This window comes from Ambystoma mexicanum, chromosome 2p (assembly GCF_040938575.1).
Source record: "Ambystoma mexicanum isolate Mex_15411 chromosome 2p, UKY_AmexF1_1, whole genome shotgun sequence".
NCBI classification, from domain to species: domain Eukaryota; kingdom Metazoa; phylum Chordata; class Amphibia; order Caudata; family Ambystomatidae; genus Ambystoma; species Ambystoma mexicanum.
The window spans coordinates 269,045,822-269,060,567 of record NC_090923.1 but is presented as its reverse complement, the minus strand read 5'-3'; positions in this window follow the sequence as shown (position 1 = coordinate 269,060,567).

Sequence of the window (14,746 nt, the reverse complement as noted above, 5' to 3'; positions counted from 1 at the left end):
TGCCCTTCCCTTAATATGATATGATAGTTTATTTATATAGCGCCTCTACACAATGTGCTTCAAAGCACTTCAAGGCAAGGGAGGGAACAAGTTGAAATATAATGACATTCTTACAGGCCATAAACAGTAACAATGTGGAATTAATTATCGTACTCGGCCTGACGACATCTAAGACATAGATAAGGAAGGGAGGGGGGAGTGAGAAGGAAATGGAAACAGGCAGGGGACTACCGTACTAGGCCTGACGACATTTCTGGTAGAGCCGGAGAAAACAAAAGGTGAGGGAGAGGCGTGCAGAAAGGGAGGGGAGGAACAAAACAAGTGACCATCGTACTAGGCCTGATGACATTTCACATCCTGCTGGAGAGGGTTTGGGGGAGGGAAACAAGTAAGGGAGGGATGAGGAGACAGACGAGGTTGCTATCACACTAGGTCCAGGGACACATCTGATAGAGTAAGTGCATAGAAGAAAGTAAGGGGAGGAGATAAGAAAAGGCAGAAAGTGAGAGGAGGAGAGAACAGAGAGTAAGCAGTCAAAATGGGTGGAGAAGCAAGAGGGGATAGGGAATACAATCGCAGAAGTCAGTATTAACACATAATGTTGCAAGCCTGGATACAAGATGAAGATGGGAACAGCATGATTCATGGCCACGATGAGAAAGGGTGACCCACCGTGAATCATTGAAGTCCATAAAGGTCAAATCCAGCATTGGCCACAAGATGGTGATGGTGCAACCAGAATGTATATCAGGACAGACTGCTACAAAAGTAGGCTGGGGGGGGGGCAGGGTAGAAGAATCAAGTAAAACAGGCAAATCCTGTGTGCGAGAATGGGTCGGGCATAAGGGAACATCACAGGAGGACCAGGGGATGGCCTGTGGAGATAAAGGGAGAAAACACATGGTGGCTCATACTTTCCTGCTGTCTGAGCAGGGGTTCGGGCCCTGGATCCTCCTGGTCCGAACAGGTCCAAACAGAAATTGCCCTTCACTTCCGAAACCCGGGCGAGAGATGCTCTTGATCTAAGAGTTAAGAGCAGGAAGGAAGAGGCAGGGCTAAGAAGATGGGTGGGGCTTAGGCCAGGTGACCAAGATCCGTTAACACCTGCTCCCCATCTGTAAGGAAAAAGAGGCTGGAGGGCTCCTTAAGTAGAGAAAAAGAGCAGCAACCAGGAAGACACCAGGTGGGCGGGGCTTAGGAAAGGTGACCTAGTTCCACCTGCACCTGCTCCCCATCTGCCTTGTCCCTACAAATGTCTCCCTTTCTACCTTCGTTCAAGAAAGCCATCATGACTCGACCCTGTAACCTGAACCCGGGGCAAGTAGAAGTGATGCTGTCTGCTCCCTCCTCACCCACCCCTGACTGCTTTTTTGTGTGTTATTCCTGTTTTATGTGTGCTCTGAGACCCATAGGCATGTAGTGCAGAATAAGAAGTAAATATTAACAATAATAATAATAATAATGATAATAATATCAATAATAATAATATTTATAACAGTACCGTTGCTACCATCAAGTTCTGCTCGCGGGTGCCGATACGGTCAGACCAGTTGGCTGCAAGGGCACCCGCAAGCAGAAGTCCTAGTATGGAGGTACGGTAGCAACGGTGCAGTAGCGATACCAGCGCCGTTGTTGCCTTACCCCCATACTCCTAATGAGGCCCTATATATTTTAATAGAAGCTTGAGTGAGAATTCCCTTTATTTTCTACTGTGCTACTGTGTTGTTTGGCCCAATCCTAGTTCACGTTCACACCCTTTTAAGAACAAAGCCTTGCATCGGCCCACGTTTCCACAAAAGGCAGAGGAGGTATATCTTTTAACTGTCCTTGTTTTACTTTTATGATTGCTCTGTACTTTAGTTTTCAGAAGTGTGAGAGCTGAGTGTGCTATTTTACCCCTACTCATCCCTGTTTCCAATTCTTCACAATAGGTTTGATTAATAGTGATTAATAGAAATTAATATCTATCCCTGTCGCGTGGGTGGAGGCAAAGCTCCATTGTATAGAGTGCGCTCATCTGAAAAATACTCGATAACTGCATTTGCTCCATCTCTCATATGAAACGCTGTGCACTGAAGTGCGAGTACCAAAATGAAGATAGATGCATGTACTTCAGAAACACAAACACATCCCACTCTTTGTTAATTGTGCCTCTTATTTGGTTTAAATGTAGTCTTTAGTCAGTTCACAGACCCCCACTTTGATTTAGTTCAATAGGTTTTCTGCTGTGTTTCCAATTTCGGGAAACGACCCTTGAATAAGGACCGTCTCTTCTGGGAACAGGAACGATCATTTCCCGTGGATCAACTTGCCCTGGTCTCAATTTCCATCACAGACAGAAATGTTTAGTTTTCAAAAAATGCAGCTTTTTTCATCTATTTTTGGAAAACATACACATAGGAAATCGATGACTGTGAAGAGAAGATACGAAGTTAGTGGGTCATTTCTTTACCTGTCAGAATGTTTCACCCTCTGAGTGATTTGTCAACAGTTTCCTTTGTACCTCGACTAATATGCAATTGTTATTTATGTGTTGATTTTCTTTAAGTTGTAATAGACACTATCAGAATACCGCCAAAAATACTGGCTGATTTTCTCTCTCTTTGCCAACCGAAGCTCGAATATTTGTTTGCCTTAGTTCTATTGCAAACTGAAAGGTTTTCTTCTGCAGAAAGTGTACTGGTGTTATGAAAGCATATGTGGTGTATACCTGAAAAGGAAGGGAATACGGAATACAAATCAAAAGTTTAGCACTTACTTAAACTTATAAATCACAACGAATGCCCAACTTGTTTTTAAGCACATACAGAGGAATACAAGGTTTATTTATTTATGTGTTTATTTTCAATTATAGCAGCACACAAAGCCAATAGGCTTCTAGGCACTATGACAGTAAGTGCAACGTGCAGTACATAAAGTGCGAGATAATGCAAACGTTACAGCATAATGTAGGTAGAGTGAACATACCCTGGAAATCCTCACCTCTTGGTGCGGGAGGCTGCTCAGGTGTCAAAACAGGCATGAGCGACAACATAGGTATGAAGCACAGTCTGGCAAAGCCTCACCTCATGGTGCATGGGGGTTTGCCTCAGGTGTGCAAATGTGCATGAGTGACAACATAGGTATGAAAGCATAGCCTGGAAAAGACTCACCTCATGGTGCGCGGGGCTTCCTCAGGTGTGCAAACAAGCATGAGCAACAAAATAGGTATGAAAGCACAGTCTGGCAAAGCCTAACCTCATTGTGTGGGGGGGCTACCTCACGTGTGCAAACAATTATCAGAGACAGCATAGGTATGATAACACCATCTTTTAAAGCCTAACATTAAGGTGTAGGGGCTGAATCAGATCTGCAGGTTAAAAAGGAGATTGTGTAGATGTGCAGCTTAGTTGAACCTCCCAAATGGTAGAGGACGCTGGATAGTTGCTGTGCAATAACACATTACTAAAATGCATTGTTGCGAGACAGTGATGAGAGCATGAAGTACGGAAACAATATGGCAAGCGAATGACTGATTAAATCACCAAGCGAACAAGATTAAATCAGGAGCATAAAGCCACCGTTTTGTTTCAGATAAATACTAAATACAATTTTGCCAATAGCCTTTCTTCCCCATGACACAATACTATTAAGGACTGAACACATAGAGAGCGTTCAGGCTAAATTGCCTACCAATATTAGAGGTGTTGGGCCCAAAACTGGGTGTAATCAGTGAGTTGCGGAAGTGTAGAATATGCCACTCAAATGTCCTACATTCTTGAGTCATAGGTTATGGCATTTGGAACGGTTTATTCATTCAACATACACAGGGACTCATTACACGGACGGCGGTGGACCAATCCATGCCGGTAAAATACCGGCACCGCCTTGGTGGAAAGGGGAATTACCGCCCTATTCCAAGGTTGGTGGGGCGGTAATTCCCCCTTCCCCATTGCCCTTCCCCATTCCCATTTTTGCCCCATAGGGCATAATGGGAATGGGGAAGGTTCTAATTACGGCACCGCAAATTGCGGTACCGTAATTAGCTCCCTGGTCCCTTTGCGGGTTGGTTTTTAACGCCTGCAAAAAGCAGGCGTTAAATTCTCCAACCCACAAAGGGACCTCGTAGTAAGGCGGTAAGGGTTTACCAGTACCGGTAAAATACCGGTACTGGTAAACCCTTACCGCTTACCGTGTAATGAGGCCCACAGTCTTGACAAAAGATTTACGGTACTGATTAATGATGTAATCCCAACTATCACTGTTGATAGCCTTGATTAAGATGCTATTTAAAATCTTTGCAGCAATTGATGAAGTCAATGACCAAGGCATTTTGATTTTGGCAAGGCTAATTTTAGGTTACTATAAGTCTTAGGGCCTCATTACACGGATGGCGGTAAGGATTTACCGGTACCGGTAAAATACCGGTACCGGTAAATCCTTACCGCCTTACTACGAGGTCCCTTTGCGGGTTGGGGGATTTAACGCCTGCTTTTTGCAGGTGTTAAAATCCAACCCGCTAAGGGTCCTCGGAACTAATTGCGGTGCCATAATTAGCACCTTCCCCATTCCCATAGAGCCCTATGGGGCTGAAATGGGAATGGGGAAGGGCAATGGTGGAAGGGGGATTTACCGCCCCTCCAACCTTGGAATGGGGCGGTAAATCCCCTTTCCGCCAAGGCTGTGCCGGTATTTTACCGGCATGAGCCATGGCGCTAATAGCGCCATGGCTCACCGCCTACCGTGTAATGAGGCCCTTAGTTTTCTTCATGAAGATGTAGAGTGTAAAATGTTGGTTAATTTATGTAAATGTACAATTTGTATAAACAAAACACAAAAATGAAACAGATTTCTTTGAAAGTGATGGGACAATACAGGTCTAGGGACCTTGCATGGTGTCATGGTTTGTTTTCTGTTGTCAGTCAAACACATAGGGCCCCTTTACAAGTCTGGCAATATTATAGCAGTAAATCCGCTAGAATACCACCAGAGTTATCATTTCCAGCACTTGAGCCAGTGGATTACAAGTGGTGATACGTGGTGTAAATCACAATTCTTGGGAATCCACCAAACTCTGTGGGGATTTTGGCAGAATTACAACCGACAGTAAATCTGTTGATTTCTCTGATTTTTTTGGGTGCTAAGGTGGCAGATATTCTGCCAGCCTTTTGCTGGAGGAAAATCCTTCACCTCACTGGCAGACCTGCAGTATGGTGGTGCGATAACAGGCTTCCTGCAATGTTACTGCCGTTTTTTACCGAACTGCCGCACTTGTAATGAGGTTCATAGTTTGTTGGCATGAAAACCAGTAGCCATTGCTACTTGGATCATCATAACGATGGATGTGCATTCCAGGCACCCGGGTTGAGTTCAACAATATTGTCCCACTGTGACCTGTGACAATAAGTCCTTCAAATGGCTCTCTCCACTCCACTCCCATTTAAGTGGCAGTGGCTGCTGGTGATTTATTTCACCAGAGTGGAATACATATTTCTGATAAATGAGTCTGGGTGACTGTGCATAGAAAGGAGTCCGAAGCGAAGGAGGTTGTTCACGTTTTGTTTACCCTGATAATTATTTTAAATAATGGTTTAAATCATGCATTTTGCAGCACACTTATTATAATAATAACCAACTGTATCTGACTCACTCAATGTATCAACCGTGCGTTATTTCCAAATGTTCTATATTGAATATTTGTGCGTTATTTCCAAATGTTCTATATTGAATATTTATTTTTTTTCAATTGTACAAAAGTTGTGAAAGACACTTCATGCATCAAAGCATGGACTTTTACATGTAGAAATTCAACTGAAAACACACTATTATAAAAAAAATAATCAGCGCAACTGGATAAAAACAGTAAACTGCCAGAAGCTGTTCATCGGAAAAAAGTCAGACACAAAACTGGGCACACCAGGCAAGACTGCGCCCAGGATCTGATAAGTGCTATGCATTGTATTATTTTTTATACTATAAATAGACCACTGCGCAGTGTGTAATAGGCAGTGCCCAAGCCTTATATGAAACAAGTCTAACAAACATTACACACAAAACAAACCTGTGCGTGTCCTATTATCGTTCACAATCTTAATGTTTATTATCACTTTTAAAGAAAGATGACAAAGTCATGTACATTATATAACAGATACTTGCCCTTGCAGACACTTGTTTGAACCCTTTGGGACCTCAAATGGTTTGCTGGTGCCAAGGATTACAGCTTCAATATTAATGGATTTTACTATACTAACTCGTGATAGCGTCACACCTAGCTGTTTACAAAAGTGACGTCATGCGCATTTCACGTGAGACGTAACCGGAGCTGCACATTTATCAAAAAGAAATAAAATGGTAATTTAGGTGTTAACCAACATTTCAGCTGGTTTGCAAGTGCCAAGACTTGCAGCTAGAATAACATTGGGAGTTCTTGCGTACCAATAGTCAAAAGAATCCAACTCGACTCTTGTTTGCAAAAGTGACATCATGTGCATCGACGTGTGACATAACTGGAAAGGCACATATATTAATAAGGAACAAAATGGCACCCACAGTAAACACATGCAGGACGCCGAACATGGCAAGGGTGCTCCTCACAGGACATCCCACATTTGCAGCCTTTGGTCACTTGCATGGAGCCATGTATGTATGTATATATATATTCAGTGAAACAAACGTTGTTAAAGGGACGTTATGGTTAAGTTGAGCTTCTAAAAACCTATGAAATTAAGTGAAAAAACATTGTTAAATGGACGTTATGGTTACATGTAAAACCGGAAACCTCTGAAATTCGACAGTTATTGTAAGCTCAGCAACCATAACTCGCGCCACCACCGTGCACTGCTAAGACTAACACACAGGACATCAAATATGACATCACAAATGTCATTGATGACATCACTGATGACATCACATGGCTGGCTCCCTCTTTTTTCGTTTACTGACTTATCTAGGCCACATGGTTTTCTTTAGTAACAGTCAGGAACTAAAAATTCAAAAGGTACTATATGTGTAGACTTAACCTTCAAGTATGTTCTTACAGTAATTCCCTCAGGGTCCACTCACATCATATAAAACATATACATAGGGGAAGACACAGGCTTGAAAGACAGCAGTCCTTTCTGTGCATGAAGATAATCAGGAAGGTTATCAACACTTTCTGATAGTTCTGCTATTTATATATTACTGTACTTTCCCTGGATATGCTCATATTTGTATACATTGTACTCGCACTACTTTCCTAAGGGTCCAGTTACATCATGTGATACTTATACATAGGGGAAGTAGCAGATTTGAAGCAGAGCAATCATTTCTGTGCATGAAGATAATAATCAGTTAGGTTATTGACATTGTCTGGTAGTACTGCTGCTTTTTTGCTTACTTCACTTTCCCTGTATATGCTCATATTTGTATGTGTTGTCTCTTTGTGTTTTGTCTGTAATAATGCAATTATGTAGTAAGTGGGCTGTATTAGCTACTTATTAAATGTTTCACAGTACAGAAAACTCTAATAAGAAACCATTTATCATTTTAATATTGAACATGGCAAGATTATTCATATTGCACCTCCATCATGTATGCTGCACACAATGCCTATATTTCTACACGAGTAGCTTAGTATACTGGAATGAACTTCATAATATAATGCTTTTTTTATATCAATGGATTGCTTAATGCAATACGTACCTCATGACATTTATTCCAATGATCCTTGACAATTTTTCAGCAACATTATAATAAGAATCCCTTATACAGAGCTTTCATGAAAAGTAAATGCACATGTGATGTCATCAATGACATTTGTGATGTCATCTTTGATGTCCTGGGTGTTAGTCTTAGCAGTGCACAGTGGTGGCGTGAGTTATGGTTGCTTAGCTTACTAAAACTGTCCAATTTCAGGGTTTTTTCAGTTTTAACCATAATGTCCATTTAACAAAGCTTTGTCACTGAATTTCATAGGTTTTTAGTAGCGCAACTTAACCATACAGTCCCTTTAACAAAGTTTTTTTCACTGAATTTCATAGGTTTTTAGTAGCACAACTTAACCATAATGTCCCTTTAACAAAGTTTTTTCACTGAATCTACATATATAGATAATGTACATTTGATAAATGGTTACTAGGATGCCCTTAGTTTATATACATATAACATAGAACATACTGAACCCCATACCTGCGCTAGTGCGTCTGATATCCGCGAACCATGCACCTGTTTGCGGACAGACTTGGACAACATCAACACTATCCAAAAACTCAGGGGCTATCTTACATTGCTATATCACCCAAAAACAAAAACATTAAACATGTTCAAAAGGCAGCACATACATAAATTACATTCAATAATAAATAAGAAGTGAAACTGTGTATGTAAGACACCAACAGTCCAATTACATAGCATATGCAACATAGTGGAATATACCAAAACACAATAAATATGCCTCCAACAGAATTACCTCACAGAAATTGCACAGCAAAAATCAGCAGGACCCCTGTGCAGCAGTAACAGCAAAACTTAGCATGAAACTAGTGAGCACACTACATTTATTGTATATATTTATAAACTTTCTGTATTAGGTACACTAAAACTAATATATATATATTTTTTTTTTGCACAGAAATGTACAGTACTTTGGAATGGCTGAAAGAAAATTTCCCTCGGGATGAAATGAGTGAAGACAGTGATACTAATGGTAGACACTACACTTCTCTATATAAGCCAATTAATAACCACGACTTTATGTGTACTTAACACATTTTTTTTAACAGACCATACATACATTAAACATAATATACCAAGAGAGACGTTAGAAAATCCTCTGCAGTGAATGGAGCTAAAAATGGATCTGTTATTGAAAAATTACATTATTTTAAAAAAACTTTGTGGAGGACCACATTAAAGCATGAGAAGAACTGCTACCTACCTGAATAAGGCCCACCCTACATCTTCCTCTCTCCACCTGCCCTTTCTTATCCCAATGGTTGGTGTCCCTTCCTTACCGTCCTTTCCCTCCTTTCCACGTGTTTTGTTTAAAAAACCAAAAAAAATATTTAAGAAAGGCTCTTTTCAGAGCTACCTTTCATAGTTCAAAAAGAGAAGTGTCAATGAAATGTGCAGGGCCGTGTACATTCTTAGAAGTCCGCGAACAACCACGGTCTCCGCCGACATATCGTAAAATCTGAGCGTGGGAAATAAAAATTGAAATAGTGTGCCCGATTTCCCCTTTGAGGTTGGCTCTGAAAAGAGCCTTTTTCTGATTCATTTTTTGCAGATGCTTCAGAAACACCTTTTATTTTTGTAAATGGCTAATTCCCCTTACCTACTGAGTCCCTCAGCAGCTTTGCTGGATTTCTAGGATTTATTTTTGACCTGGTACGAGTGTGAGCCTTTTTTTCCCACTCTTACATGTGTTTTTGCTGTGTTTTGCTGTGTGTATTTTACATGTTCTTGTGTTCAAAGACTGTAGAGCCTCACCTTTTCCATAGGCCTCATCTTTTTACTGTCTGTTACACAGCACCTTCAGTGCAGTGACACAAGATTGTTTTTTCGGCTTCCCAACTCCGACTCCATTTTCTGGGACTGACTACTGTCTCCCAGAACATGTAAAGTTGCCATTGACTTTACTAGTCTTTTAAAACTCACATCCCCAGTACAAACTATCTTAAATAGAGTTCTGGAAAGGATTAATACTTATCCATTTTTGTCTGTTTCTCTTGGAGCATTGTTTCTCTCCCTTTTCATTAAGACTTGGCTGTGGCAGTGGTAACTACCCTATTTTCCCTACCGCGGTTATCTTAAATAGCCCTGGTGTTGTTTTAGGCTATCTTGGTAGCCTCGAACTTAAACCCACCAGACCATATACATTTTTATATGGTTCCGGCTGGGTTTATTCACCATTTCTTTTTGTAAAAGTCTTTCTCATGTTTTTCTCTGCACGCCAAACCATGTTTGGTTCCTTTGTTCACCGTCCTTTCGCAGGCTACTACACAGAAGCCCTCCTTAGGTGCCTGTATGTCTGGGGGGGACAGGATGTGAGGGAGGGGTTTAGGACTCCCTGCTCAGGGTCTCCTTGGAGACCCATGTCACACTCTGATCTGATTGGCTGTGGTGACTGTCCCGGCGGGACATCCACCCTGCTGTGTGATTGACAGCCAGGCTGTGTGAATGGGGGAAAACTGCATAAAAAGCAGGTCTCTGGGTCTGGAAAGGCAGAGTCACCACTGGAACAAAAGAATCAAAAAGGAGCTGACAGACGAGGACCCCAACAATGACTGAACCACCTGGTGAAGCCCTGCTGCAGGTCCGAATCTTCATACTCTAACGACAGGGAAGATCTTATAGGAATCTTCTCCCATTGAGCTGGTGCCAAACTGCTCGTCAGGTCTCCCTTCTCTGGTCGAATTTGCTGTACAGAGCTAGAGTGAACCGGATAGCCAGGAGGAGCGGACCCTGCTTGCATTTTAAGGAGCGCACCTTTTATTCGTTGATTTGCTCTGCTGCTGGTTTCTTCAATGGGCCATGCAGGACCCTCCAGTCTTCCTACTTTGTGTCAGTCTGACAGTCGCTTCAGGAACTGTGAGCCTTCAAGACCTGCCAGGAACGTGCGCCTCAGCTACAGCCTTCGTCTCCATTTAAGGTACAGTTCAAATCCGGATGTTCATTTTGTTGAGCCGCGGTGAAAGTGTGTGAAACCTTTTGCCAATCTAAGGGCTTGTCCTTCTCCATTCTTTAAACTAACTTTTCTGCCGACCAAATTCGTTTTGAACTCTTAGCAAAGACTTAACCGCAAACTACCCTGAACTGTGTGATCTTGAGCAAAAGACTATGGGCCTCATAAAAAAAACGTAAAAACGGGGTCATTACCGGCACAGCGCAACGAGTGTGTCCGCGCTCGTATGACGTTGCTAATAGGGGGTGATTACGAGTGCGCGAGCACGTGCGAACCCCCATGCCAGTAATGGCCATACCGGCATGCCGCAAAAGGCCCTCCAACCCCCCGATAGTGCCATCACGGGACCCGCCGATACAGCCACCGTCTAGGAGGAACCCCTAAATACCAACCAGGTAATACCAACATGCTAATACCGGGCTCGTAATACCAGACCGGAAATTACGTCATAGCGTCGGAACAGGAAATGGGCCGGTGGCTATCTTTAAAAACACAATCCATTGCAATCCTCCCAAACCACCAGTTCTTTCCTGGAGAGCTCTGTGCCAATACTTCCATAATGTCCAAGGCAACCCAGAAGACCACCCCCCGGCTGCGGAAACAGCGCTTTTCCGATGCTGAATTAAATATGCTAGTGGACACCCTTGCTGCACATACAGATGTCATCAAATCCCAGAACCTGAAGTGTGAGGTGCAGCAGCAGAAGAAGGACATCTGGCAGGAGGTAGCCCGCAAGGTGTCGGCTGTAGGAACCACTCCGTGTAGTGTCAAGGACTGTAGGAAGAGGTTGGACGACCTCCGCTTGAGGGTCCATAACATCATGGCAAGCAACAGGAGGGAGGCCATGGCCACAGGCGGGGGTCCCCACTCTCCTGCCAAAATGACCACCTGGGAGGAGACCGCAAGCACCTTCATTAATCCAGAGATCATCGAGGCATCGTCACCAGAAGGAGGTGAGTGACCCGGCAGATCCCTGCAGGGGAAACCATGACGTAGCACAAGTGATGTGGAAGAGAGTCTAGGCAAGGCAATACATATCCCAACACCCACATGACCACATACAAGTCCAGATGGCAGGCCAAACCCTGACAGACAGAAATGCATGCTGAGAGCCAATCCCATAACCAACACACAGCCAACACACGCCAAATGCCAAAATGCCCCCTCAGACTACCCTGTGTGACACACCTGTAAGACATGAATGCATGTTTAAATGAATAATGAACAGCACCATAGTATGCTTCAGGCATGTAACACCATCACTAATGCCCTGCATCTACCCCCCAGGCACCGATGGAGAAGATGCCAGCCAAGACGCCACAGCAAGGGCATCCATGTCCCGCACACAGAAAAGGGCTACCGCCACCACCACCTCCGGGGCAGCAAAGCAGGCCACACCTACAGCCAGTGTGCCTGACACAGCCGAGATACAGCTGACAACACCTACTGCCAGTGTGCCTGACACACTCGAGACCCAGCAGCCCACACCCACACCAGTGAAAGGGGAGTCCCTACAAGCACTGGCCACCACTGAAGATGACTTGGAGGAGAATTTGGACCAGGAGGGAGTCACGGAAGTGACATGTCCACCCATCCCAAGCCTTGTGTCCACCCCCCGCCCCAAACTCAGCCCTCACCCACCTACAGCAGTGCTGATCCCTGCCTGCATGATTCAGACCTGAGCCCCTTTCAGGAGGACAGCACTGAAAATGCAGGCCCTGTGAGTGCACCACCCACCACTCCTGCTCCCACCAACACCCTCGAGTCACGTCTGGTGAGGTTGGAGGCCCGACAGTAGTCCATGTTGAAGCTCCTGCGGCAATACAAAGCAGATGGCGAGGGCACCAGGCGGAAAATAGCCACTGCCATAGCGGGGACCACTGCCGCTATTACAGCCAACACAGCCGCAGTGATTGCATCGGCAGTGCTGATGAGGGACTGTCTGGGGGCAATAACACAGGTAGTAACACCCATCCTGCTCCACATACAGCGGCCACGCCTTGCAGCAGGCGTCGAACCTGCCACAGACTCCTCATCAGCCACCACACCTGCTTCCTCAGTCCCCACCAGCCCTGTGTATCCTACCAGAAGGAGTGTAAGGCACACCGAAATGCTGCCCAAGGATAGCAAAAAGTTCTGCAAGTAGTGTGGGCGGACAATGGGAGTCGGATACATGGTTGGGGGTGAATGGGAGCATTTGGTGGAGTTTATTGGGGGGGATATGGAGTTCACTGGGGGGTTTGGGAGTTCACTGGGGGAATGGGGAGTTCACTGGGGAGTTGGGAGTTCACTGGGGGTTTGGGAGTTCACTGGGGGTTGGGAGTTCACTGGGGGGTTGGGGAGTTCACTGGGGGGTTGGGAGTTCATTGGGGGGATTTGGGGGTTGTCACATTTTTGCAGTTTGATCCAATACACCCGTTGTGAGAAAAACATAATGGCTGGACATTGGTGATTTGGTGTGTATCCATTTATTGTATGACGTGTTCAGGGCCCAAATACCAACATTCCCTGTGTGCATGTCCACATAGACCCCGTGTGTCACTGGCACATGTCTGTCAAAGTCCCTATGGTTCAGAAGTATTTGTGAATCAGTGATTGGTGTACTGCATGGCCATCCTGTGCATCACGTACTGGCAGGAGTGCTGCTTCACCTCCATCTCCATCCTCATCATCCTCACCTGGTGCATGCATGTCAATGTCAGGTGGCAGTAGTACATTTCTCCGGACGCACATGTTGTGTACCATGACACAGGCCATGGTGAACTTTGCCACCTTCTCAGGCCTATAAAGGAGTGCTCCACCATACCTGCTTAGGCAGCAGAATCGCGCCTTCAACAGGCCAAAGGTCTGCTCAATCACAACACGGGTACGGGTGTGTACCCGATTGTACTCCTCTTCACGGCTGTTCTGCGGGTTCTGCACAAGGGTAGGTAGCCACGGCCTCCAGGGGTATACTCCATCAGCTGCAAGCAAATACAAATAGGTGTGTGTCACTCTGAGATGCCACCTTCAGGATTCACAGTCATGGCCGCAGCTATTTGGTGTGGACATGCACATGTCCCTGTACGTATGCACAAATGTTATCTAGATGCATATTATACTGCTATGAGGTGTGGTATTCTGGATGGCTTTCAATAGATGATGCAGGGTGAAATGATGCATGCTGAGGGGGATGTACTGTGGTTATACGACAATGTTTAGCCTCCCATTTATGCTGTGTATACTACACTGTGCATGGACACAGTAGCCACATTGGCACAGTTGCAATCCAGTGTAGTCATGCATTGCTTGACATACACATGGTGGTCAGGTTGTGCGTCTTACATGTGGTCATTGATATGCGTTAATGGTCAGATGTGTGCCAACGATGTGTCCTGTTGGGTTTGGGGGGTTCACGTCAGGTGTCGTTAGTTCTGCATGCATTCTCCATTCACCGTTCATTCCCACCCAGGTGGGGTATGCATTCCCCCATTCCCACCCAGGTGGGGTATGCATTCCCCCATTCCCACCCAGGTGGGGTATGCACCCCCCTCCCCATTCCCACCCAGGTGGGGTATGCATCACAACACATCCCTACCCCAATGCACTGTCATGGCCCACTCACGCAACTCACCAAGCAGCCAGGCACGTGGTCCAGCATGTCGCTCTATGTGATGGGGTAGCGTGGAGTTCCGCAGCACCATGGCATCGTGTGTTGATCCGGGAAATCGGGTGCAGCAATGTATGATGATCTTGCTGGAGTCACATACCATCTGCACATTGATGGAGTGGTATTGCTTGCGATTGCGGTACACCACCTCAACGGTATGGGGGACAACCAATTCGACATGGCTGCAGTCCAGGACACCAACACAATTGGGCATGCCTACCAGTGCATGGAAGCCTACTTTGGTGTTGGCTTTAGTGCGTATTTCTATGAGGCTGGCAATGTCGTTGCCTATCATGTCCACTGTGGTGGTGATGGTGTCCCGGTCCAACCGGTACAGGGTGTGGATCTGCTCAGGGGTTAGATTGAATGGACTGGGTCTGATGCGAGGGATTGTCGGCTGCCTACTAGGGACTACTGGATGCACTGGTGGTAATTGCTGGGCTTGTCTCACCCTC